We start from the raw sequence: 26516 nt of genomic DNA, 5'->3' as shown, positions 1-26516 counted from the left end.
TGCTGGAGCTGAGAGGAAAGCCTACCAACAGAGTTTGCCTGTAACAGGCACCAAGCTGCTAGAAAATCACCTGAGCAACATAAAACATTTTTCCACACCCCCCCCGTAACGCACTGCATCCTCCTTCTCACACCTCAGACCTGAGTGGCTGCAGATCCCAGCCCTGAATGATGCCCCTCTGAATGCCCCACTTCCACACTCCACTTTTCTTTGATTTTAATAACAAGTACTGTCCTCTCCTCCCAGCCCAAGTGGTGCAAAGCTGGCTCCCAGGTGCAGAACACAGTCCCGGCTCCCCTCCCCTGCAGCCTCAACGTCGGGGCAGTTGTGTTCCTGTCCAAAAACAGTATGAGGATTCTCCTGCTTAGTGACAGTCTACCCTCAAATGCTCAACCCTACAACCTCTGCGAATGCCCTGCTCGCTAGAAGGGGAGGCAAGCTGATCCTCGCTCTTGCAAAGCATCGAAGGAACCAACACCCTGCAGAGCCTTCCCCAAAAGCTGCCAAGCTCCATAGCTCAGTTTTGCATATTGGTACAGAGCCCAGCTGCTGGTGTTTCACACACCACCCCCCAGAGTCTGCCTCTGAATGGCGCGATTTTGAATTGCTTCCTCCTGCCATACTGCCCCAAGGCAGGATCTGCCAGCAGCCCAGCCCATTGCACGGGAAACAGGATGAATGCCCCATGTGAAAGACAAGCAGCAGGGAGCAAGGAACACCAGGAGATCCCACTGTGTTTTCCTCTGCTCTCCTAGGGCTGGGCACAGGTCAGGTGGATTAATTGGGTCCTTCCCCTCTCTTTATCTCACTGATCTCTGGCTGTTGCCAAGTTGTTTTGAGCTTTGGCATGGCTGCTTTCCACCCAGGGCCTGCGCAAAAGGGGATGAGGAGCCTCAGCGCAGAATTCCTGGCAGCAGTCCAAACCCAGAGGTCGGTAATTGGGTCACTGGGTTCAGCTTCTGAAAACCGTCCCTTCAGGAGGTGTGGTAAAGGCAGGCACAGTCGCCTTCACCACCGCAGACAGAGCCGGACGCTCCTGCGGCTCCTCCACCACACCCTCCACACCTTATTTCATTACGCTCTCATAAAAGCACTCGGTGGCACAGGGACAGAGCAGCCCTGGCTTCCACGCAAGCTGCGTGCATGGGGGAGACATGATTCAGGTAAGCAGCACATAGCTGAAAGCACATCGCTATGCAGTGCTCAGCCCCAGGAATGCAGAAGGGAAACATGAAGCCACTTGTCTGGCACGGCAAATAACCCTTCAATCATCCGCCAGGCCCTGCCGGGGAGCTCTCGGCACTCTGGGTTGGGAAAGACAAGGATGTCTCCAGCTAGCAACACATCAGCTCTTACCAACCGCACAACAACGCGTTGCTGCGCTTCCTCCCTGTCCGTAAGTGAGCTCCAAATACAAAAAATAAAAATCCAAGCAGCAGCGAAGGAAGTGGCAGGTACTCCAGGAAGAGGTGAGGTTTGAAGAGCAACCAGCATTAGCACCAACCAGCACTGGCACGATGAGCAGCTGGTGGGTAAGAACACGCCTGTCCAACAGCGCCCTGCCAGTGGGTCACGGCAATGTTTTGAACGCAGTCTCTCCAGGCAACTCAGTCATGAGGAGCAGAACATCGAGAAACCTACTGAGTCACGGTCACACCGACTCACCAGTGAGTGTCTCTAGGCTGGGCCACCCCATCCAGTTTGGCTGACTCAGGAAGGCACCATGAGCAACCTCCTTGCCCAGGTGCTCCAGGCAGCACAAACTTCCTTCATTTAACGCATTTACAACAAACTCCCCCCAAAAGGCTGGGGGTGAACGCAGGAGGGAGCACAAACAGGATGGGGTAATCAGAGACTCACATGAGGGCACAGAGGTTGCTCCAGACCTGGGCACAGCATGGGACAGATGCCCTTGGGAATGACCCCACCTGACCCCACCATGAGGAAAACACAGGCCAGATGTTCAGACAACTTCAGGCATTAATTTGGTTAATTTGCTATAATTCAGGTGGCTGGTGTTCAGGCCACACCAATCATGAAACAAAGCACTGTCAGCTCAGATCCTGAAACTCTTCACTCAACTAACCACGTCCTCATGGTCTGCCAGGCCGCTTCTCTCATTTCCATCTCCTTTGGTTTTCTTCTCAGTGGCCACAAAGATCTGAAAGCTTTATGACTCACAGAGCCGAGATTTGCTGTGCTACCCCAGAACTTCTGGTTCCTCAGTGTATTCCAGAATGCTATGACATGCCACAAGGACAGAAGATACCGAGTGCAAATGGTCTCCTGAGAGGGCAGGAGGGTAAGTAGGCACCAGCATAGCTTTTCTCCCAGTTGAGGAAGAAAGGAGAGAAGAATCAAAGGCAAAGAGCAAATCACAACATGTATCTGGCAAGGAGCTGTGGAGCCTCTAATTTCTGCATTAAATAGAAAGTCGGAAATCATAGAATCACAGAATGGTTTGGGTTGGAACAGACTTTAAAGACCATCTAGTTCCAACCCCTTCCTCTAGTTTAGGTTGCATAAAGAATATGTCATGAAAGGTGAGCGAACTAATCCAATACTCAGAAGAGCTTCTGCCGGAATATTTAACAACTTTCCAACCCTTAACTAGTTGTTTCTCTCATCCCCTAGCATGGTAAACACATAGAGCGAGTAAATCTATGTGACTTACCATCTAAATTAACCAACACACAAGTCAGGATCAGGCATTCAGTATTTCTGCCCCAATTTACAGCCCTTTGCTCAGATCAGCTCCTTTTTTTTCAGGATGGTACTTGACATCTGTTGTGTTGCATGAGTGAAAAGTACATATATGATTATCTTAAAAGAAAGAGGGGGAAAAAATCAATATGGACATGATTTGAATTTTATGGCATTCAGCTGCCACAACTTGCAACTAAACAGCTGTCCCAGCAGGTCCATGCAAGCTTAACAGCACAGCAGTAAAACACACGGTTTTTCTTTCCCTTTTAAAAGGGTTTTACTTATATAAAAAAAGTATATTTTTATAAGAAAATAAATTGCAGGTTGAAGAATCGTAGTTAGGTCACACTCAATTCCAGCAGAACAAGCACATCCTGCTTCACATGGCCTCACCAGTCACTCCACGGCAGTGGCAGCTTTCTGAAGCCAAGTTAAGATATTTAATTACCAGCATCAAGTCAGAAACCAAAGCGTCCAACAAAATCCTCATTTGTGAGCGAAGCCTGCAGAAATGTCGTTGAGCAGGCTTTGGCAATCTGCAGAGCTGACAGCTGGATGCCCTGGCTTATCGACTGCTAGAGCACAGGCGGAAAAAAGCTCTGAATAGTTGCAGTGCCGAGCAAGCCTTCAAGGCAGCCCCGCCAGCCTCTTAGAAAGGCTCACAGAAATAGGCAAGCTTCATTTATTAATACTTCAGAGATAAAAGTGGCCATGTAGGAGCAGCTCAGTGGGTGTCTGTGCAGGAGGAGGATGGGCAGAAGACCACCCGCTCTGGGTGGTGCATCTGTCAGGATCCCCATGCAAACAGTTCAGGTTATAAATGCACCAGGTATGTTTTCAACTTGGGCATGTGGTGGGCTGCTCCAAGTGCATCAGCCAAAGACCTTTAAGGATGAACCCAGCAGGGATAGTCAGTGCATGGAAACTTCAAAGCAGGAAGATGGAGCGAGAGGAGCCACACTCCTGGCTGGCTGACAAACAGAACTTGTGGGAAGCCCAGCTGCCCAACAGCTCCATGTCACCCCTGCCTCGGGTTCCTCAGCTGTGACATGACAGTGCGGGAAAAAGAGGAGGAAAAAACCAAAACAAAGCACAGAAGCAAAGGGAGATAAACATGATCCAGTTAGACCGGCTGTCCCCAGGTCTTGCCTGTCCTCACCGGAGGAGCCAGCCTGCCATGGCTGTCCCTTTCCTGCTCCCTCCTGCACCCCTGCCACAAACAAAGGGTCAGATAAGGAGCCAGCTCAGGTCAAGACCGGTTTGACTCTGTTTCAAGCCCAAGGGAGCGGATTCAGTGCTGATTTTACACCTCACCCATCCTGTTTGCCTCCCCGGGGCAGAGGCCAGGACATGGAGCAGGGTGCACGCCTGGCTGGCTGGACCCAAAAATCCTGAGGCCGTGTCAGGGCACCGCCGGCAGAGCCACACACCAGCTGAGCACTGGCCAGAGCCGGGAAGCGTCACTGCTTCCTCCTGTTCTGGTGTCACACAACGTTGGGCGGTCGGAGATCATGGACTTTGGCTTTTGCTTCCTGCTCCTGACAGAGCAGGGGCAGGTCCCGGCACATGCCCATGGGGAGAGCAGGGCGAGTCACTCATTAATCGAGGAACAGCAAGGTGGATGTCTGACCCTCGGGGCTTGGGGGAAAACGCACGCCAAAACAAACTCCAGTGCTCATGGAAAAAGGTCCAGATGCTGCAGGACCCATTTACTTCTAATGGGACTCAAAGAGGGGCAGGCAGGGAATGCCAATAGCTTTGGAATAGCTTTGGTTTTGGCAAGGGAGGATAACAAGGTTGCACCACGGTTCACCACTGAGGCATTAATACACATCAGCACCTGATTTTGTATGTAGTCTCAGAATCAACCTCCAGAGGGGAGAAAAAGGAAAACACCGGTTTCTCCCTCTCCATGCTGCCGGGAGAAGCTGGCTGGCTGTACAATGCCAGGCATCTGCAGGGCTCAGGCCTGGTCAAAGCCACTGAGGCAGCCTGTGCCATGGGCTCCCCTCTCCCCAGCACCAGGAAAAGGGGACTTGGCTGCACCCCATGATCTTCCACCTGCCTCTGGTTTCCACAGGGAGCCCCTTGCCCCCAGTTTGGCAGCACAGCCCTGTTGGTTCACACGGCTTTTGTCAGGAGGCACATTATCATCCATCTTTGCCTTAAATTAACCTTGATCACTTAAGGATGCAGAAAGACTGTTTCACACCAGCACCAATGCAAGAGGCAGCATGATGTGAAAGACACACGAGTGTTGCAGACCCTAGGGACAAAACCTCCCTGATCACACTGAAGACTTTGTGCCAAGCAAAAGATCAGGATCCAACCACAGCCATCGCACACCAGTGGCAGTGGGTGCCAACCCCCGAGGCTCCATGCAGCAAGGGCATTGTCCCTCCTCCTTGCAGACCCCTGACCGGAATCTCCCAGAATTTTTGGGCGGCTGCAGCCAATGACAGACCGCACCTCCCCACCTGGTGCCTGAGCCACACACCTGCTTGTAGCCAAGCCATAGCCCAACACCGGCACATGCCAAAATCCTACTCCCACCCCAGCTCCCACATCAAAGCATCGGCTGGACCAGAGCACGCCTGCAGCAAAATGTGTGACACCAGCACCAGAGCCTTGGCACATACAGACGACGGGGCAGCCCCAACTGCTGTGCCTATGGGGAGGCACTCAGGAGGCTGAGACCCCCCAAAGCCCGCGGGAGCCCCATCAGGGGGGTCATATCGGTGGTGTGGGAGTCGCCGCAGGGGTGGGAGCCGCCGTGCCAGCCGGCGCCGGGGCTGCAGCAGCCTCCGGAGGCGTTGCCATGGAGAAGGCAGCGCAGCAGCAGCATCCCGCATCCCACGCCCCCGCGTGGGCGCCCCCTCCTCGGCGACCACCGGGCCGGGCACCGCCTGGGACACGCCGGGGCCGGGGACACGCCGTGCTTCGGGGCGCCGGCAGCGAGGCGGACGCCGCGGGGCCCGGGCGATCCCCCCGGGGCAACAGCTCCACGCAGCGCCCGGGGCGGGGTGGGACGCGGGCTCGCCTCCCTCCCCACGGCTTGAAAAAGGCAGAAAAGCCCCGGCCCCCGCCCCGCTGCCGGCGCTCCGGAACCCCTCCGCAGCACGGCCGCGGGGTACGGGAGAAGGGCAACACGCTCCGCCAAAAGCCCCCAGAAGCCGAAAGGGGAGGAGCGCCGAGGGGCTCGGAGGACTCACCGCAGCGCGGCCGCCGTTCCTGCCGGGGCGGAGGGCTCGCTGCCCGCGGTCCGCCCGCCGTTCCTGCCGGGGCGGAGGGCTCGCTGCCCGCGGTCCGCCCGCCGTTCCTGCCGGGGCGGAGGGCTCGCTGCCCGCGGTCCGCCCGCCGTACCTGCCGGCGCGGCGCTGCGCTGCGCGGCGCGGAGCCCGCCCGGCCCCTGCCCACAATGGGCCGCGCCCGCCCCGCCCGGCGCGCTGGCGTCAGCGCCCGCCCGCCGCCGGGAGTTGTAGTGACGCGCGGGGCGGGGGCTCCGCAACCGGGGGTGCCGTTCTGGGGGTACCGCACCACGGGTACCGCACCAGGGGCACTGCCGGGGGTACTGCCGGGGGTGCCGCACCAAAGGTACCGCACTAGGAGTACCGCACTAGGGATGCTGCAAAGGGTGTACGGCACCGGGGGTACAGCAGTCGGGACAACGCACCAGGGGTACCGCACCCGGGGTGCCGCACCGGGGTTTCTGCACCGGGGACACCGCACCGGGACCCCCGCGCGGAGCGCTGCGGGCCCCGGCACTGCCCGTGCTGCAGAGAAGGCGGAGGGCAAGCGGGAGGGTCCCGCTGCCGCCGAGCGGCGAAGATAAAGTTTCACCCGGCTGGCGACATGGGTGACACGGACATGCGGGGTCTGCGTCGCAGCTGCCTGGCAGAGGCCTCCCAAGCTGTGGCATTCTCCTCTTGGATTTAAGAAATCAATTTTCCAGGGGTTCCCATTTCATGCGAATCAGAGCAGCAATTGGATACACGGTTGGATTCCCACATGCATGGGAATAACCTCGCTGCATGAGATGGCAGAAGGAGCAGTTAGTGGTCTTGGTGCAAATCAAAACTCACATCAAGTTAATAGCGTGGAACATTTTACCTTAAGTAAACTTTTTTTCTGGATAAGAGGTCAAGCTTTTTACATCTTGTATAGTTGTTTTTTCTTTCTTGGCAACAGCTATATGGGAAGGTCTGAAAGGCAGGAAGGGATTTACGGTGATTGTGTTTCATATGGAGTCTGCACAAAAATTGATACAAAGGAGAAGCCAGTGTTGGAAAAGTAAAGAAAGAGCATTCTTAGAGGAGTTGATACCAACTCATGGAGTAAAATTATAGAATCACAGAAGGGCTTAGGTTGAAAGGGACCTTCAAAATCATCTAGTTCCAACCCTCCCGTCGTGGGCAGGGACACCTTCCACTAGACCATGTTCTCGTTGGCCTTTTCCATCTCAGCCTTAGCTTTCCTGACCCCCATCCCTACACATCCAAATCATATCCCTGTACTCCTCCTAGGTCAACTGTCCACTGGCTGTGCATTTTCTTCTCACTCCTCAGTTTGAGGAGCAGGTCTTTGCTCAGCCATGCTGGTCTCCAGCCTGCCTTGCTTGATTTCTTTCACATCGGGTGTTGAAGCAACAGGAGGCTACAATCACAGAGGCAGTTTTGGTATAAAAGTGTCAAGGGCAGGTTATCTGGAGCAGCAAACCCAATGATGGTGTTGTGAAACTGGCAGGACAAGAGGATAAAACATATCTGTACCAGCACACAGGTGTTGGCAAGAGAAATTGTAACTCACAAAATCTACCACAGTCCTTGATGGAGCCAAATATGTGGTGGAAAACGGAGTTCTAATGGATATAAGAGATATTGATTTCCTAAAGGCTCTGACAAAATCCTTCATCAAACCATTTTGAGGGGAGTAAGGAGCCATGAAAAAAATACCTCAGTGGTTTATAGACAGAAACCACAAAGGCCAGACTGGGATGGTCAGTCTGCACTGGAGCCATGAGATGGGGAGTTTCATGGAGATCTGAGCAGGGGTCTGTGCTTGGCATCTTCATCAGTGATGTAGGAGTGGGGGTGGGTGGGGACATGGTGAGGGTTTCTGGTGACACTTAGCTGCTTGGAAAGGCCAATGGCACCAAACCACAGCGGGACCTCGGGATGCTCAGTGACAAAATGACAGATGAAATTCAGTGGAGACAAATGTAAGTGATGAGCCTCAGAGGGAGCACTCCTAACATCATGCACACGGCAATGGGCTCTGAACTGACTGCAACCCCTCAGGAAAAGGATCCTGGGTTATAACAAGGAATTTGATTAAAGCATCAACTCATTGCTGAGCAGCAGTCAAGAAAGCAAATACACGGATAGGAGTTAATGAGGTAAGAGGAAAAACTGCTGTACAAATTCCTGGTTTGCTCTCTTCTTGAATGCTGTGAGCAGCTCTGGCCTCTGTTCTCACCAAAGAACTGGTGATCAAAGATATGGAGCATTTTTCACTGAGGTAACTGGTTAGGCCAGGACTATTCAATACAGTATTTGTATACAAGCCTCGGGCTCAGGAAGTCCTGGAGCTGCATGCAGCCTGCTGCAGGCTTGGAGAGTTTATGGGAAAATATCCCTGAACACTTCTCATACCCTTGGCTTATCATACACCGTTGGCTATGAGAGGATGCCGGGCAGGATGGTCCCTACATCTGACCTAGCACAGCTTTTCTTTCACTCTTCTGTTCATCTTTTTTCCTCCACAAAATGCCTTCCCAGGACCCCTCTTCCCACTCCCCTCCTCCTTGATTAACCCTGTAGTGATAGTTTGATCTGGAAGCTCCCAGCCTGGGCAAGTATCTGCATAATGGTTGGCATCTGGAATTGCATCTTCCTCATCAAAACTGCTCAGCCATTTTCTTGTAATTGCCTCCTCGGAGCTTGTTTGGACGCTGCTTATCAAGCCCCATTGTGTTGCTTTCCTGCTTGTTTTTCCAACAGCCGCCTATTAAATTAAGCTCCTGTATTCAGATAGGAAAACCCAATAACCAGCTGCCCAGAGCCTCTCTGGAAAAGTAGGACACATGCAATAGTCATCGTGTAGGACTGATGAGCATCCAGCTCCAAGAAGGGGAGAGCATGGGTACCAAGCCTGCCTGGAAAATAATCCCTGTAATGCTTTGTTACAGGAGGGGGTTGGCAGGGTTTGCTCATTGGGTGAAAAACTAAACCAGGACTTTCCCTGAGCTGAGGGAAAGAAAATGGGTTTCTTGTTCTAAATCTGTAAGAATATACTTGGTAATGTTCATCGTTAGCTGCTCACTAGACCGTAATAAATGTTCTCTGAGACCAATCCATGTCAGATCAATATTGTCTTATCCTGGGGGAGAGTTTTTATGTGTCTGTTCCAGTGAAACTTAAAAGGACACTCTTGATTCAGCTGACAGTAATGGAATATGGAACCCATCCCCTTACAAAAATTAAATAAGATTGATTTTGGAGGAAAAAAGCCCTCTCTTCTTGAGGTTATAGTCTTTCATGATGCACAGATGATCTGCTCAGCAGAAAAACAGGCCACAGCTTTTATTTAATTGTTGTTTCAGTCTAAACCAAAGACTTGCACCAAAAGAACAAAACCACCATCTGAGCCCCTACCACCATCCCAATCCATTGGAGTTTATGGGAAGATTTCCATCACAGCAATCGGGGCTGGTTTTGGCTCAAAGGTAGGAGACAGCATTATGCATTTTGCTCTTTGACATGAGAGTTTTCAGAGTTTTCAGAGTACGTAGAGGACCTTTAGCAGTTCTGTATCTGGGCTGGGATGTTCTGTGTGAAAACAAACCACACCCTAAGCCGGCGTTATCTCCAACAGCACCGAGCCCAATCTCACCCCAAGATTCACATCAGCTCCCTGCAGCTGGCAGGGGAAGGCAAAGCTTCGGCGTAACATTTCATAGCCTCAAAAGGGAAAATAAACGCATTCCCAAGGCAGCACTCAGCCGGCTGGGAGCGTTAGCAAAGACTCAGTGGATTTAGGCCCTGATTCTGCAAAGTCCTTAAGCTTGTAAGGAATTTGTAATTTGCTTGTAAGCAAATTCCCATCCGCTTCAGTGGCATTTAATCACATGCACATAAGTGCTTTATGGCGGACCAGGGAGTTGTACCTTGGTGGAGGTGGGGATATCAAGCCCAAGCAACTGAATTCTTTTCCAGTGTGTTCAGAGAAGGGTAAAATCATGGAATCATATTGCAGAATCATAGAATGGTTTGAGTTGGAAGGGATCTTAAAAGATAATCTGTTTCCAACCCCCCTGTCATGGGCAGGGACACCTTCCACTAGACCAGGTTGCTCAGGGCCCCACCCAGCCTGTCTTTCTAAGAAATGAAAAATGTAAGAAATAGTTGGAGAGCAGATTGTGAGATTTACTGCAAACAGCTATAGCAAGATCTTGGTCCAGCCCTGCCCTGTCTAGACCCACTCTGCTGGGATATGCTGTGACAACACAGCCTCTCCTGGCTGTTTCATCTGAAAGAACACCATGCCCTGTAGGAGACAGATGACTCAGATGAATGGCAGAGAGATACAAAGCACTTGCAAGTGTGCTGGGGGTATACGAAACCCTAAATCATCTCAGTGCCTTGGCCAGGGCCCTCCACCCCACCCCTCTCTGTGCTCCTGTCGTTTCCTTCCTCCCCTCTCCACTGCTCCCTGCAGCTGCCAGAAGCCCCTCATGCTTCCCTCGCCATCCATCCTCCTGGCTGTCTCCTGTGAGATGCTGCACGTGTGGCCATGCCCTGGTTTGGATCATCTTGCTGGTACCTGGTGTGTCTTTGGCAGGCTCCCAACACTCGGCTCCTGTTTGCTCACAAAGCGAAGGGTGACTCTTCCTTCCCAGAGCCTCCTGCCAGTGCCAGGCTTCACCCACAGCCTTGTGCCAGCCTCAGATGCTGGGTCTGGGGGAAAATGTATTGTTCAGGGAGGCTGGAGGGCTCTATCTCTTCCCCACCTAGACTCCTGAACATGGCTAGAAAACAAGCCATTCCTGATTAGGGATCTGTAACTTTGCTCGGGTCTTTTTTCTCCTCCGTATTCCTAGAGATGACTTTTCTTGCACTGAATTGCTATAGAAGATACCAAAACAACAACAACAACAACAACAAAACATTTCAAGGTAGACAGAGCAAATTCTCAATGGATGGAAGTTCAGTACCCTGTTTTCTTCCTGACATCCAGGGTTATTTATCTCCTGAAAGCAGGGAAGGAGGTGAGATGAGGGGTAGCATCCAGAGAAGAGGTGAGGCAGAAGGAAGAGGAGCGAAGGGGTGGGAGAGGGGTGTAAATCAGTGCCTCTCTCTCAAGGCCAGAGACTGCTGCAGATTTCCACCAGCTGTTGCTGGGGCTGTCAGAGAAGGGTTTAACAGGGATGTGTGCACACATAGCCTACAGGGAGAGCTGCTTTTATTTGTTCACATCTAGCAGGGGTTGAATTTATTGCCTTTGCAGAGGGGCCAGCAAAAAGCCAGAGCGTCACTTAAATCCCATTTAAAACCTCAGATTAAGGCTTTGCAGGAAGGGAAAACAGGGAGGTGGAAATGGCCGGGCCAGATCTGGCTCCATTGCTTGGGGGAGTGGGCTACAAACAGCCAGGGAGACAAGGGAGGCTGTTGTTTTATCAGTGGAGCATCCTTTGCTCCAGACCTGTAGCAGAGACAGAGTGAGGAAGTGCCAAGTCACCTTATGCTCATGATGAGTCTCCAGCCTCTTACTGGAGCATAAAACAGTTAAACCCCAGATCATCTGGTGGGTCCCAGCCCAATTCTGCCATCCATTAAGGAAAAAAGCTTGTCCAAAGGAATAAGAAGCCCTCATCAAAGGCCTACCTGCTTTTGGAATATCTTAATCCTTGTGATTTTTGACATGATGCAATATTCTAGGAACCTGTCTTACTTTTGCAAGATGCCTAAGCCAATTCTTGGCAGAATTTGTGCAAAGTGACTCAGCCAAGGTCACTCTTGGAGTCTGTGGTCAACCTGGGAATGGCTCACAGATACCCCAAGTCCTGTCTGAGCACAATAAATCACAAAACCATCTCCATCTTGCTCACTGTTTTGGTCCCCCTGATTTGTCCTGCATCATTAAATTTTTACAGCGCCTGACTCCAGATGACTTAAAGTTTGTGCCTCCTGTCTCCAGTAACTGCAGAGCTAAGAGGTTTTGTTCCTCCCAGCACAAGGGCTGGAATGTGAAGACTCAGCGACCAGCACAGGCAGGAAAATTTCTCCCATCCCTGACAGCTGTGTAAGTGGACATACAGGCTCCCGGTATCTTTCAGAGCATCAGTGTGGCTTTTACAGGTCCTGGTGCTGCATTTCTTTCTAATCAGCAGAATTCAGGATAGATCTGTTACAGGACTTGAGCAACGATGCTGCAGACAGCAGAGCAGCAGAACCCTGTTGGATCCCTGCTAGAGATCACATCCTGCATGGATGGAGCGAGCACAGTACTGCTCCAGCCTCCCTGCTCCATCACTGGGCACTCCTGGGCTGACATCAGCACCATGAGATCATCTCTCTTGGCTGGCTATATTTTCTTACAGGTTTTCCCTGGAGGGCTTCTGGTTACTCTCTGGTTGCAGTTTCTCTGCTGCGAGGACTTCCGCAGGCTCGTGTTCCCTTTTCCATGGTACCCAGATGTTGCTCCACCCCAGGGTCTCCATGCAGCTGTGGCTCCATCAGCTGTCATGTGCTGGGAATGTTTGTGATGGGGAGGTATTGCAGCCACCTCTGGCTGATCCAGGCTGTACCCACAACAACAGCCCTACTGGAAATTTTTCCTGGCTGGGCATGGGGTTGGACTCTGCAGGACAGGTCTTCTCTTTCCTCTGCTCAGCCTTTTCTCTGCCCAAGCACACAAACCTCTCCTCCTCCATCTGTCTTACAGTAATTTTAGGTCCATGCACAAGACTCTGGCTGATATCCTGGCAGGATACCCTCAGTATCTAAAAGCTGCCCATGGCTGGTGCTTCTCAGAGGTCTCAGACTCAGGTTGCAGCCTTGCAAGAGCCCAGGAGAAGCCCCTGGGAGTGCAGGAATGAGCAGCTGGGGGCATTAGGAGAGGTGGCAGTAACAGCAGCCTTCCTGTATCACTGTCCCCGTGGTGGATGGACCCTGAACATGCCCTCACTGCCCCGGATTGCTGGTGACAAAAGGGTGTTGCCAAACTGGCAGAGAGGGAAGTCACGGTCACAACAACAGTGAGAGAGAGCTTCCCAGTTGCAACTTCCTTAGTCACAGCTGGATTACCAACCCCATTCTTATATTTTCCATGGGGGCGGCATGAGTAAGAGCTGACTCCTAGGGATGTCTGTTGCCTCCAGAAACCCTTAAGGAGAGAAATGCTGATGGGACTATCAGGCTGTTTAAGTTTCAGGACACATCAGGGGAGTGGAGCAGTTGTGCAAGGAATGGGATGGTGACTCAGGTACAGGACAGAGCCAGCCCAGGGGGTCAGGATGCCCCAAGCATCCCCCAAGGCAGTGCCAGAGGGGATGGGCATGCACAGCTCAGCCATTTCCACAATATCTGCAACACCTCAGTCCCTCCAGAGATTGTATTTGGGACACGGACTTGCCTTGGAGAAGAGCCCCCAGCCCCTGCAGCAAACCTGGTCTACTCATGGCTCTCCCTGTTTTGACTGATGGTGAGTTGGGGGTAAGATCAGGTTTTGGGAGTGTCTCAACATCTCCCAGATGCTGGTTTATGCATAAGGGACAGCACAAATCATGAGCATAGGGCTCAAACACACTCCAAGTCTCACAGGTCTCCTGCAGCTCCCAGCCAGGGGTATCCCGGGAGCCCCAAGACCCTGACTGCAGCCTCCCCGCAGCCAGCTGGGCAGTTGCGGTGCAGGAGAGGGAGATGGCAGCCCCCCAGCTCCCTCCAGGATCTGCACCCAGACCCCAGGGCGATCCCACTCCCTGTGGGAGACCTGGGAAAGGGAGGAAAGGGGAAGAATTTTCCCACTTGGGCTAAGCTGATGGGAACGAAACCTTGCTCCCTCAGCCCTGACTGCCGAGGCGGTGGGAATCTGAGCTCAGCCCCTAGGCGACTTAATGGGCTTTTAAAAAACCCCTTTGTATTGGATCCATTCTTCTTCCCAAAGCTTGCTGGCCCCGCTCCAAGGGGAAACCTTTGATTCTACAAATACACCACAATTATCATCCCGAGGAGTCTCAGCTATCAGGCTCCCCGCCTCCAAAAGATCAGCAGGATGCCGGAGAGGTGCTTAAATCATTTCATCCTAAGAAAACCTTGGGCTGTAGCAGCTTCCCTGTTGCTCGGAAAAAGCCACCCCTCTCCCAACAGCTTGGCTCCATTTTTCTCCCAGTGATACCGTCGCTAGCGGAGGCAGGGCGGGCAGCACTGTGGAAACCAGGCCACTGGGCTTCCCGGTGATTTCATCAGTCCGGGGACCCAGCTCGCAGAGATTTATGAGCTCACAAGAATCTCGCCTTGGAGTTATCTCCCCCTCCCCGCTTTTTATGGCTGTGTAGAAAGGGATTCGGCGATAGAGCCCTGCTGGGTACCGTAACAAGCTCGCTCTGTTTGACAGATGCAAATATTTTCCTCCAACATTGCACAGGTCCATGTGCACGGGCTCCTCTCGCCAGCGTTGCCACCACCCAGCACCGTTTGGCGTGGGGGAGACGCAAACCAAAAGCTTGCCAAGCACTGCATGCACTCCCTGACTCCTGTCCCTTGCTCACGACGCCCCTAAGCTCTCCTCCAGGTAGGCTTTTATTCTTTTGAAATTGTTTTGTTGGGGTTTTTTTTTCTTCCAAAAGTATTTTTATTTTCTTCAGGTAATACAAATCCTGCCCTTCTGCAGTGCTTTCCAGTCTAATGCTGGGATTTTTGAAGGAGCTAGATGCTCCACGTCCAGGAGGAGTCCTGCACTTCTCTCCTTGCAGAAATCCCCCTTTAAAGCACGTCATCAGTACTTTTCCGCCGCTGTTTTTCTTAGTTGTCTAAATAAAGCTTTCAAGTTACGACTCCTTGATGTGAAGCCAGATTCAGAGGCTGTCAGTTCCTTTGTGTATCCTCAACTTGTCCGGGGGTGTTTTGTTTTATTTTGGGATGGCTGCTTGCTGCAAAGCTGTGCATTTAGCAGCACATTCCTGCCCAAAAGAGCAGCCGATTCTGCTCTTTGCCGGTGACAATGTAAGCTCCAAAGCACCACCGAGCCCGGCCCCTGCAAACCCTTTGCACTGTGCCTGCCTTTCTTCGAGGGTAAAGGATTTTGCAAGCAGGAATTTGCTCAGGCCACGGATTCACCCTCCCTGTGCCAGCCATCACAGGAGCCTCAGTGAAAGGTGTTTCACTGTGGCTGAACAGCCAAGGCCGCTGTCCTCCCCAAGGTGCAGTTGCAGCCCACACAGCCATGGGATACCGAGTTTCCTTCTCATGGGAATCAGTTATATGGGGAAGGCTGATCCCTTCTGGTGACACACAGCCACCATGTGGGGTCTAGCAGAGGCTGCAGTGGCATGGCACTGTCGTTGGGGATGGCATCCCCATCCTGCTCCAGGGCCATGTGCCACTTGCTTGGTCACACTGCTGTGGCCTGTTCCCTGGGCCAGCCCAGGGTGAAAGCAATGGGAGGCTGACCCAGCTCTGCCACCAGGAGGAATGTGGACCCACAGCCAGCTTAGGGACCCACACAGATCACTTCAGAAATCTATAGACAAGCAACAGGCTGAGACCAAAAATCCACTGCTATCCTTTATCAAAACCACTGATGCTTACTTAGGATGCTCCAGGCATGATTCAACACTCATTATCTTCATTGAGCTGGAGATTAGGCTGCAATATTCCCAGATAATAGCATTATTAGCTCTGTATTATTCTTGCTACATTATTTATTTACACTGAGTCAAGAACACTCAAAACTTTCACTGAAACAGTAACACCAGTTCAGCAGACAACATTTTATGCTGTGCTTTTTACAGGAGCAAAGATCCTGTGTAGAAGGAGCTACCCCAGGCCAAAAGCACCCTTTCCAATAAAGTCTTTTTGGCTTAAGGAAGTTGTAGGTGCTATGGGTGCCCCACCAGATGCTAACAGTGTGGAAAGGTCATTTTCTAGCATTTCAGCACAGGCAATGTACTGTTGTGTCCCATTGCCTGCTGTGCTGGCTCTGCCAGGGCTGCTTCTGGCCCAGGCACAGCTGACACTCATGGCATGGCTCACCAGGGGCTTTTTCTTGAGCTCTCATGACCTCTCTGCCTCCAGCCATCCATCCTGCACCAGCACAGTCTGGCACCAACCTTCTTTTGGCTAGAACAAGATTGCATTCTCCCTCTCTCTCTCCTGAAAAAGAAATCAGACTGATTTAATGATAAGTTCATGGGCTTTTGGCTTTGGCCTTGCTCATCAGCCAAGACAACGTGTGGGCCGCTGCAAAGTCCAGAGAACCAATCCTGGGTACAAGAAGTTGGCCCCAGGAAGGGCTGCCTGGGAGATCCTGCACTATGTACCGGCCATGTTACCAAGCCCAGATCTTCCTCTGACTTGGTGCTGCTACAGAGGATAACTGGGGGGGATGACAGCAGCTGAGTATCCATTCACCTTGGCTGTATCCTCAATGACTTTGTCATGGAAAACAGAAACTGACAACCTGACCCTCCCGACCCAGCCCCTCTCTGGGATGCAAGGGCTTTTCAGGTGCAGGGTACTCCACTTTCTCCATTTCTTCCTAAATGACTCTGCAATCAGAGCTGCTGACCATCCTATTAGCACACCTCCCAGTCTGGATTAAAGGGACCCACATGATGCTGGGCGTTTCTTTCAGCTCACAGTCTCCATATCAGCTCTTGGTACCCATTGCTTCCAGAGATGAGCACAGCCCTGCATGACACCTGACACACTCCCTAGGGAGGGTGCTCCAGGAATGTCCTGCTACCCACCTGAGCTCAGGAGCAAAAGCAGAGCTGAACATGCACATTCTTGATAGCCCCACATGGCCCTGCTCTCCCCAGTTCATTCCTGGAAGAAGGATTCCCACTCAGGGAGCGACTGCTTGCGATGTACTCACCACACAGCTGTGGCTCCCCAAAAATCCTGGCACATGCTGGGGGCCAGCTTTGATGTGTATTTCTTTGCTATTTGAAACAGCCTCTCCTGGAAGGGCTTGAACTGAAGGCTGTATATAAAAGCTGCCATTGTTTTTATTGGGCTACCATCCATCTGTTTATAACACAGATGCCCTGAGTGATTCTGCTGGCAGGAAGCGGAGGTGAAGGGGCTCCCTTGCATGTGCTCAGAAATCATCACCACATCCAGGACTCCTTTTAGAGATGTTTAACATCATCCATCTTTCAAGTCTCTCACAGCACTGCCACATCTCTGGGTTTTGGTATAAACACTCAAATTCAGAGTTGGTGAGAGAGAGCAGGGCAGGTGGTGCAGTTACGAGATGTCCTGCGTCAGAAGTGGTGCAATTTGTAGCTGCTTGGAAACGCCCTGGCAGAGAAGCAGGGGATCTGGGAGACACACCTCTCCATTCCCGGCCCAGCCCAGAGGCAGCCTGCCAGCTGCAGAGCACAGGCACGAAGCACTAATGGAGCTACAACACGAACTGCTCGTTTGCTTGCTGTTTGTATTCCATATCAACCAGAGCTGTCTGGAAGAAGCCCTGGATAATATTTCCTTGTGTGCTCCTCTTCAAAATCCCAGCTCCAGCTTTTGGGAGCTGCTAGTAATGTCCTGCCCTGGCACTGCCTCTAACTGAAGCTCTAGTCAGCCAAGAAGGGATGAATTTGTCCCTTCTTTTGAACCACAGGAGGGGAGTCTCCATCCCTCTCCCCACCACTGGTACAACCACCTACATCCCACCTTGGGCTCTTCTACCCAAGAGCCACTGCCACCACCCAGCCCAGCTTCATCTGCTCCACCTCTCTCCCATACCCATCCCTTCCCTTTGGGACATACCTTCCCTGGGTGCAGATGTCCAGGAAGGCTGCACCGCAGCACAAAATCCTGGTTCCCTTTATGCCTCCTGCAGCTGCAGCTCCTGGGACTTGGATTGCAACTAGATGACTTGCCCAAGCCCAAAGAGTGGATCAGTGTCAGCGGAGGGATGTGGACATCCCTCCCTGTGCTGTGCCTCCAGCCCAGCCTCGCTGTATGTTGAAAGCACACAAACCGGACATTCAACTTACCACGTCTTTGCACAAGGCCGGCCACGGCTGAGGCTGCCAGGGAATTATCAGATGCTCTTGTGGCTCTGCAGAGAAGCCAGGATTCTAAGGGAAGGGTTACTGATTGCATTTTGGCCCTGGGGAGCTCTGTTGGACAAACTGCTGTATGATCACCGCACAGTCCAGCCTGCAGAACAGCGCTGTAATACTTTTCTCTTATCATCGTGCAGTTTTGGAAGCTCTTATTTGATCTCCTTTATCCATGTGAATATGTTCAAGAATGCAGCAGCCTCTGCCTGCAGAATAGTTCCTATTGTTCCCTTTGTTCATGTGTCTGGGCTGTTCCTCAGCCTCCTTTCTCCCTTCCTGCAAAGAGACACACTCTGTATGGTCAAAAAGTATCTTTACAACTTGATCTTAGATATGAACTCAGCCATGGGAAAGGCAGAGGGCATATTTTCCTGAATATTACAGCTTTTTGTGATGCAGAGGGGACCGTGGTGAAAGGTACCCCGAGCTCACACAGTGAATTAGCTGCTTTTAACTTCAACCAGGATCTACTCACCCATGCCCAACCTGCAAACTCCTCAGAATTAATGCTGAAAATGGATGGCACTGGATTGGGCATTTTTGGCTTATCTATCTGCTCCTCCTGAAGTGCTGATTCTTTCAGTAAATCCACAGCAAACCAGCCTGGAAGAGAAACAAAGAATCTGAAGGTCATGAAGAATACGTATCTGCATTTCAATTTTTTATCCTGCTTTTTTTTCTGATACAAAAGCTTATACATGCCTTCAGGGTGAAAACAGGCTGGAATTGACTTAGATATTAAAAGTATTTAACTTGGAGACTTCTTTTTGTGAGTGTGGAACTGAATTCAGTGCTTTTCAAAAGCAGGCCTCCAGCTTTGCAAAAATGTCTCTCTGATTTCTAGATCAGCCCTTTCCACTTCTCCTTCCAGACAGGTCTGCAGCAGGTTATCCTAACACGATCTGCACAATCTTTACACCCTGTTGAGCACACAGTTTCAAAACAAAACCTCAAACAAACCTCAGCTCCATCTGAAAACCCATCTCCTCTCCATCCTCCTTGTGGAGAACCTGTAGGAAAATGTCAAATTATACAAATGAGAACTTTGGCACAGCTGAGTTAGATCAGGCTGAATTAATGATCAAAGTTACAGCTGGAGGTTGTTAATCTGTTGGTGATTTCCAAGCAAATTATTTTTTATATTCTGTTTACAAAATAAGAGAATTGAGATTATTGGCTGAGCCTGGAGGCTGATGCATCACCAGCCATGGTAAAGCAAAGATGACACAGAGCTTGCTCGCACACTGAGGAAGGTGTACTCCTTCATTAAGCCTGAGTCACCACTTCCATTAGGAGCAGGATGGAAGGATGGCACCAGAGCCACTGGCTGCCACGGGGCAGTGGCCAGAACCTGCTGAGAGCCTGATCCTGCACTGCCTGTGGCACACACAACTGGTGAGACAGGTTGGAAATCACTGGCTCAAGGCTGGATGTGTGCTTTGGCTTTCCTACCTGCCTCACTGGGAATCCATTTAGAAAGCTTCGGTGGGAATTCCTTCTTAGATTGAACGTATGTGAGCAGGAGGCCAAGTAGTTATTAAATTTTTTTTTCAGGTCTTGTTACTTTTTTTGGTACTGAATTAAGCCAGGGAAATCACTTACTGCTGTTCAAGTCTCATGGATGTGCAGTGCTGTTAATCTCAGACTTCACAAATTGTAAATTAAGCTTTCCAAATTCATGAGATTTGTATTTGTTTATTTTTAAGTAAGAGAAGTTGTCTCTTTTTATTGGGGTTTTGTGCTTTCAGGACATGACATGGCTTTCCCCCCCTACATGTAGCAGCAGAAACAACCCCTTCTGCAAAAATTAAAATCTCTATCACAATTGCCTGACACCGGAAACAGGAATTTAGAAAAAAAACTCCTTCCTAAAGATCCAGCTGAAACCTTTGGACATGGGCAGTACGGGTAGGGGCAGACATTTCAGTTCACAGGGACCAAGGTTCTTTCTACCCTGATCTCATTGCTCTGAGCAGTGCATTCTGAGACTGCCATTGTTGAGCACCTATTATTTGATCTGCAGACTGAGGAGGAAAAAAACCCCAAAGAGCAGCTGATTTTCAATGTGGCCTCTCCTCTGCGTTGTAGCAAAACCCCATCCCAGAGTGCAGAAAGCAGTAAAACCCTCCCAGCCAGCACTTCTATTTTCCAACAATGTCAAGGTGAAAAGTCCCACAAGTGAACCCTGAGCTTTCTTCTGCTCAGCTCACAGAGCAGGAGCAAAGAGCAAACCTCCTTTCCTGTCTCTCCTACCTCCCTGAATCCATTCTCATGAAGGAAAGAAAAGGTCAATATTGGTGGTGTTGAAATGAAGCACAAGGACTGAACCGCCTCCTGCGCCTGGTGCAGGGTGCTGAAAGAGCCAAGCGTGAAACAACATTTTCCAGAGCCTCCATCAGCTCAAGGGCTGGTTTGGCCTGCCAGTGTGCAAGGAAGGAGCCCGATTTCAGGAAGCAATTTGCAACCATCCCCTTAGGAGACTAAGGGGAAAAAAAGCACCTGTGAGTGGGTCATAGCTTGGCCTCTCCTGACAGAAGTTTGAAAAGTGTCTGGCAATTTGGGAAATTCAAGAGGTGGGGGACAAGTCCCACCAGGAGGATGCTGAGGATACCTGAGGCTTGCCACACCAGAGAGCTCTTGGTGAGGCTTCCCATCTTGGCCCAAGCCACTGTCTCCCCTCCTCTCAGCATCTATTTGCCAACCCATCCAGGCAGCAAAGCCACCACCTGAGCCTGTGTCATCCTCATCACGAGCACAAATTCTCAAAAGTGGCATGAAGAGATGATGGTTCCTACCCCATCACTTTACCCACCCATCTTACCTCTCTGCAGCTGTCTGCTGCCTCTCCAGAGGTTCCTCTCCATGGCCTGGTAAATGCTGTCCTGGCCAAGCACAGATTTGGTCAATGGGCACTGTCTTGCTCCACCTTCATCCCACCACCTTCATGTTTTCTCCTGTGCTGCCTTTTACTTTTCTCATTAACACCTCATCACCCTCTTTGAGTCCTGCCTGGTGGTGGTTGCAAAGATCAAAGCTGGGACTGGCACTCAAGGTTTTAAGGCTGTACCCCGATGGGGAGTAGACTCCCCTGTATATTATTGTGTTTTTCTCTTTGTCCCTCTCCATCCACTGTTGCCTCTGCTCTTAAATCCCAGGCACTCTGGGTGCAGAGAGATGCCCCTTTAGTCTGTATTTATCTCTACCATCACTTATGATGCTGTCCTGGGTGCATTATGAGAGATATTGCCTAAGCCTAGGTGAAAAACAGGGGCCAAAGTCTCTTGGGACCAGCATGGCAGTGATCAGCCTGTATGCTGCAAACTGAGCAGGAAAGGAAGGCTTAAATATCCCAGAACTTTGCAACAATACTGTCCTGTGAAAAATAGGAATATTTTCCATTTTCTTGCCCTGATTTGGTATCAAACCAGGTGTTTAAAAAGCCTGACTTTTCTCTAGGAATGGAAATTTGATTTTCAACCAACCTCTCACTTGCAATCCTTAATCTGTTTTAGAAGGAACTTTTTTTAACCTCTTTTTTTTTCTTTTTCAGTGCAAACAGACATAATTTCTACACCACCCTTTCTTGTGTACCAACAACACAAGGCATTTACCTTGGCAGACCAGGTGAAACAGTGCCCTGGGGGAAACTGAATAGGCTGACTAGGTGATGAGTTACAGTGTCTAACACTTCCCAAGTACAATCACAGATTTATGACCACTGACATGACAAAGATTTTGTCTGGTAGTGAGGAGTGATGGCTGATGTCCCTCTAAATGCTTATAATTTCTGGCAGCTTAATTCAATCCTGTTAACAGATGCAACAAAACCGAGAAACATTTCTCCTCCTAGGAGTCCTCACTGGACCAGCAAAGATGGTATTGGCATTATTTCCCTGTTTTCAGGAATTCTTCTTTGAAGTCAGAGGGTGCAGAAATGATCTTCCTAAAAAGAAAATGCCACCAAAGGAGTGTATTATCTTCATATTTGATATTAGGACACCTTGGCAGGAGAACAACCTCCAAAGATGGGTGGTAAGAGGGCACCCTTGGAGAGTTGCTGCAGTTTTCCACTGTGGAGTGATGTATCCCTCATTCAGCATGCAGAGGACTTGGGCTAAAGTCCAACTTGGAGCCTTGCCCTCCTCTTGGGGATTTTGAAGCTTTTCAGACCATTTGAGCAAAACCTCAGATAACTGTGACAGCAAGGGCTTCCAGCCCTGGCCTGTGAGGTGTTCTGGGAGCAGCTCTGCAACACAAGAGTTCTGGCAGATGCAAAGGAGGAATCCAGGCATTTCTGACAGGCCTGCAGGCAGCTGGGAGCTCTGCAGGAGATCCCACTTTGCCTGGGTGGCTGCAGTCCTGCAACAGGGCAGTGTTTTCTCAGCACCCAAGAGAGCAGCAAACTCAACGCCACTGGAGGCAGGTGGAGGGAGAAAGCTCAAGACTTCAAAGCTGCTGTGTGCAGGAGGAGGCTAAAATGTGGGAGATGGTTTTTGATAAGATTAATTCATAGCAGCAACGGACACCTGTGACCTGGAATGATTTTCAGGAAAGATAAAGTTGTGCATACAGCAGGTCCTCTTGCAGCAGCTGAGCCGTGCTAGTCTCTCATCTGATTTCATGCATCAGGGTGTTATCTTTTTCTTGGGAAAGCCATGGAACTGGGTAGAATTTAAATTATACCCCAGAGAAGCTGGCTCACTTCTCTGACAGAGGTCATAATGAGGGAGTCGGGATTCCAGTTATAGTTCAGCACAGCAGATGTAGCTGGGTTTGCAGATGATAAAAATACAGCCTTGTCTCAGGAATGCTGCAGAAGTGAGGCACGCGTGTGGCTGGATTTTTTTTTCAGAGCTATTGTTTAACTCTGGCTGTACTGTAAAACAGTTGCTCCTATTGGGAAATCAATATTTACAAAGTAAGCAGCAATGAGACATGGGCTGGGTGCCATCCAAGCCCACAACATGACCTGCTCTGTTGAATGCCCACACCTCAAACTGTGAAAAATGTTACTCCTCTCTCTTTTGGGGTAGGAGTGGCTTTTCATTACCAGCAATGAATACTATTTTATTTTTACTCTGCTCTGTATGTTTTCCAAGGCCAGCTTGCAAGGAAGGAGGCAGCCACTGAAACATGGAAAGCTACACTACATACTACCCCACATCACACACAGCTCACCTCTTCTGATCAGAATTCAGGGCTTGGTGCACAGAATTAACCACCCGCCCCAAAGGAAAGCAGTTTATCTCAGAAAGCAATCATAAATAACACTTCAAATACTGAACTTCCAACTTGAGCTCCTGCTTGATCTCATCTGTATATCATAGAATCAGAATGGTTTGGTGTTACAGTGGGGATTCTGTAACACAATTTGGGTTGGAAGGGACTTTCAAGACCATTTTGTTCAAACCCCCCTGCCATGAGCACAGACAACTTCCATTTGACCAGGAGGCTTAGAGCCCCATCCAGCCTGGCCTGGAACACTTCCAGGGACAGAAGTGTTATAGGGACCTCCTCAGGGGTTCTGCAACTCCACTCCACCTTCCCCTGGAGGACAAACACCAGTGACCTCCCTTCAAGGAGCAGGTCACTAAGGCTCAGCTCAGCTGGGACTAACACAAACCTGGCAACGTGGTTGTGGACTCGGTGCTTTGCTGTTCCCCAAGGCATTGCCAGTGGAGGAATGCAGTACAGGCAGAGTGGCATGGCCATTCTCACTTTACCTGGTTACTACGATGAGTCCATGTCCTTTTGGATTTGCAACAACACACTTGAAGCTGGCTCTGTAATACTGCCTGGCCCTGTGTTCCCTCCTGTTTGCAGAAGCACAGCTGTATGGAAAATGTTCTGTCTCTAATCTCTATTTACACAGGATGGTGATAAAGAAATTCCTCCACAATCACTTCATCTCTCTTTGGGCTGACACCACCATCTTTGCTCAGCCCAGCTCCAGAGCAGCAACATATGCAAACACGACACAGTGATTTGTGGGCTAGGGAAGGAGAGTCATGTGAAAACAATCCCTGTACCAAAGTACCCCTCAAGTCTTGTGCTCAGTTTTGAACCTCTCATGGCAAGAAAGACATTGAGGGGCTGGAGCGAGTCCAGGGAAGGGCAACTGAGCTGGGGAAGGGTCTGGAGAACAAGTCTGATGAGGAGCAGCTGAGGGAGCTGGGGGGATTCAGCCTGACGAAAAGGAGCTCAAGGGGGACCTTCTCACTCTTTACAACTCCCTGACAGGAGGGTGGAGCCAGGTGGGGTGAGTGTCTTCTCCCAGGCAACAATAACAGAGGAAATGGCCTCAAGTTGTATCACAGGAGGTTTAGATTAGGTATTAGGTAAAATTTCTTCACTGAAAGGATAGTCAGATATTGAAACAGGCTGTCCAGGGCAGTGATCGAGTCACTATCCCTGGAGGTGTTCAAAAGGTGTGTGGGTGTGGCATTCTGGAACATGGTTTAGTGGTGGGCTTCACAGTGCTGGGGTAACAGTTGGACTCAATGATCTCAGAGGTCTTTTCCAGCCTAAAGAATATTGTTATTCTAAGTTTTCTGCTGAGCACGATGAGTGAGAATGAGTGAGGTAAGTGTCCTACCAGGCAGGATGATATTGAGAAGAAGGACAGCCCCATCTTCTGGAAGCTGAGGTGGTTGACGCTCTAGCCCAATTTTGGTGCGAGATTTGAAGCAAGAAGCCTGTTTTGGGGTGGGTTTCTGCTGTAAATTCAGCTGGTTGTCTGCAGCAGTGAGGTGCTGCTGGCATATGTGCTGTCCCCACCACGAGCTGGCCTGCTCATGTTAGTAAGCTCTGAGAAAGCTCTGTATGAACTCACTGCCTGGCCCTAAAGGATTGGCAAAACAGGAAACTCTTTCAAAGGTGTCTAAGGACTTGATGTTGACATTTGAATTTCCCTTTCATATCCCTGCAGCATTTTTGTCCAGGAGCTTTATCCCTGCAGTGCAAAGCTGTCATTTATTTGTAGTCAGAGATTTTGTGCTTTCGAAATTAAATCCAAGGCAGACAGAAAATAGAAGTATTCCAAGACACTTTAGTGTATTAGACAAGTGTTAATTAGGGGAAGCTGAGTCTTTCCAGCCCTTGGGGCAAAGCTATCTTGCGTACAGATAATTCAGAAAGAGGCAAAGCCGTTCTGCCTACTGAGATTTTTAGTTCTATACAGTTTGAGGAAAAATCAGAATGTACTCATCAGTGGAAACAGAATTATAACACAGTGAGAATAGCTTAGAAGGGGCTGAAGGGGTCTGAGGCCAATGCAGACTGCATGGCCACAGCTGGGAAAGCAGCATCCTTGCTCAGCCAGGCACACAAGCAAGGAAATGGGCTGAGAAAACATGGCAAGGTTGTTGTGGGAGCTCCTCTGGTCACAGTCCTACCTGTGAAATGGGTTCTGTCTGCTCACAGCCTGTGATCACAGGAGCAGGCAGAGTGTATCTCACCCTCTTCCCAGGAGCGTCTGGGAAACAGCTCCCAAAGAGACAACTGGCAGTGATGGTTATTAAAAAATACACTCGTGAAGCTGCACCCAGAGCTGGCCACATTTTCCTCCCAATTTTTGGCAAATTGTGTACTTGGAAGAACTATGGAAAAGAAATCCACCAAGAATCTATGAATGAAATCCTTTAGGTGAAACTCTATCCCATTTGTTACCCAAGTCAGCAAATGTTAATGCCCTGTCCCTGAATTCAAATTCCCATCAGAGCCATTTTCCCCAGACAATGGCCTTCTTTGCCCTGGTAAGCACAGAAAGTGGGCATTTCCTCAGAGGAAGTTAATTTGGCTCTTTAGACAATCCCTCCACACACACCCGAAAAAAAAAAAGAAGAGCGTGGACAAAACCTTTTCAATAATATGGGAAAGTATTATCAAACAAAACCTTTTCTGCTAAAGGGGAACACTTCCCCATAGCCATTGAGATGCTAAGGACCAACACATTACTTTAATATTACCTTAAATTAAAAAAATGAGATGTCCTTGCATTTAATTTTACCAGTACACATACCTTACATTGAAGTCCTGACTTTATTTTAAAAGAGTGATTAATGCATTTAGCTTTTGGTTCATTTTAAACTTATTTTAGGAATCACAATAAATCACACTTTGGAAGAGCAGAATGATTTATTTCTTAACTACATTTTTGCTTTGAAGTGTCTGTTGGCTGTTAATAAAACAAGTCCTTTTACGTTCTCTTCAAAGTCACAAAACAAATACACGTGGATGCTTTGGGCCAAAGGAGGGGGCTAAAAACCTGTCTGGCAGTGGGAATTTAGCTGAAAGGAGGAGGGGAGCTGCTATCTCACCAGTCTGGGGAAAACTGCTGCATTTGTTCAGCCAAAACCACTGTGTGTGGAGGCAATGGGAAAGTTGGGAATGGGTCTGCAGACATCCTGATTTAGAGGGTGGAGTCTTGGGCAATGAACATTACATTTTATTAGAAAACCACTAGTGTTTTCACAGCCCAGATTTCATAAACCTAGTATCTGTCTGACTGAATGTTAAGTAC

The 26516-nt window shown here is 50.0% G+C and overlaps 1 protein-coding gene across 1 annotated transcript in view; it reads right to left on the bottom strand.

The window, feature by feature from the left end:
* DAAM1 (dishevelled associated activator of morphogenesis 1) overlaps window positions 1-6019 on the bottom strand; it is a 90311-nt gene extending 84292 nt beyond the window's left edge. Inside the window, 1 exon segment of the mRNA XM_039552523.1 lies at window positions 5919-6019. The gene's annotated coding sequence lies outside the window, so the exon portion shown is untranslated.
* Window positions 6020-26516: the final 20497 nt, after the last annotated feature.

This window comes from Corvus cornix, chromosome 5, assembly GCF_000738735.6.
Source record: "Corvus cornix cornix isolate S_Up_H32 chromosome 5, ASM73873v5, whole genome shotgun sequence".
In the NCBI taxonomy this organism is placed as follows: Eukaryota; Metazoa; Chordata; class Aves; order Passeriformes; family Corvidae; genus Corvus; species Corvus cornix.
Note: the sequence above shows the minus strand (reverse complement) of the source record. Positions and strands in the feature narration are given on the sequence as shown.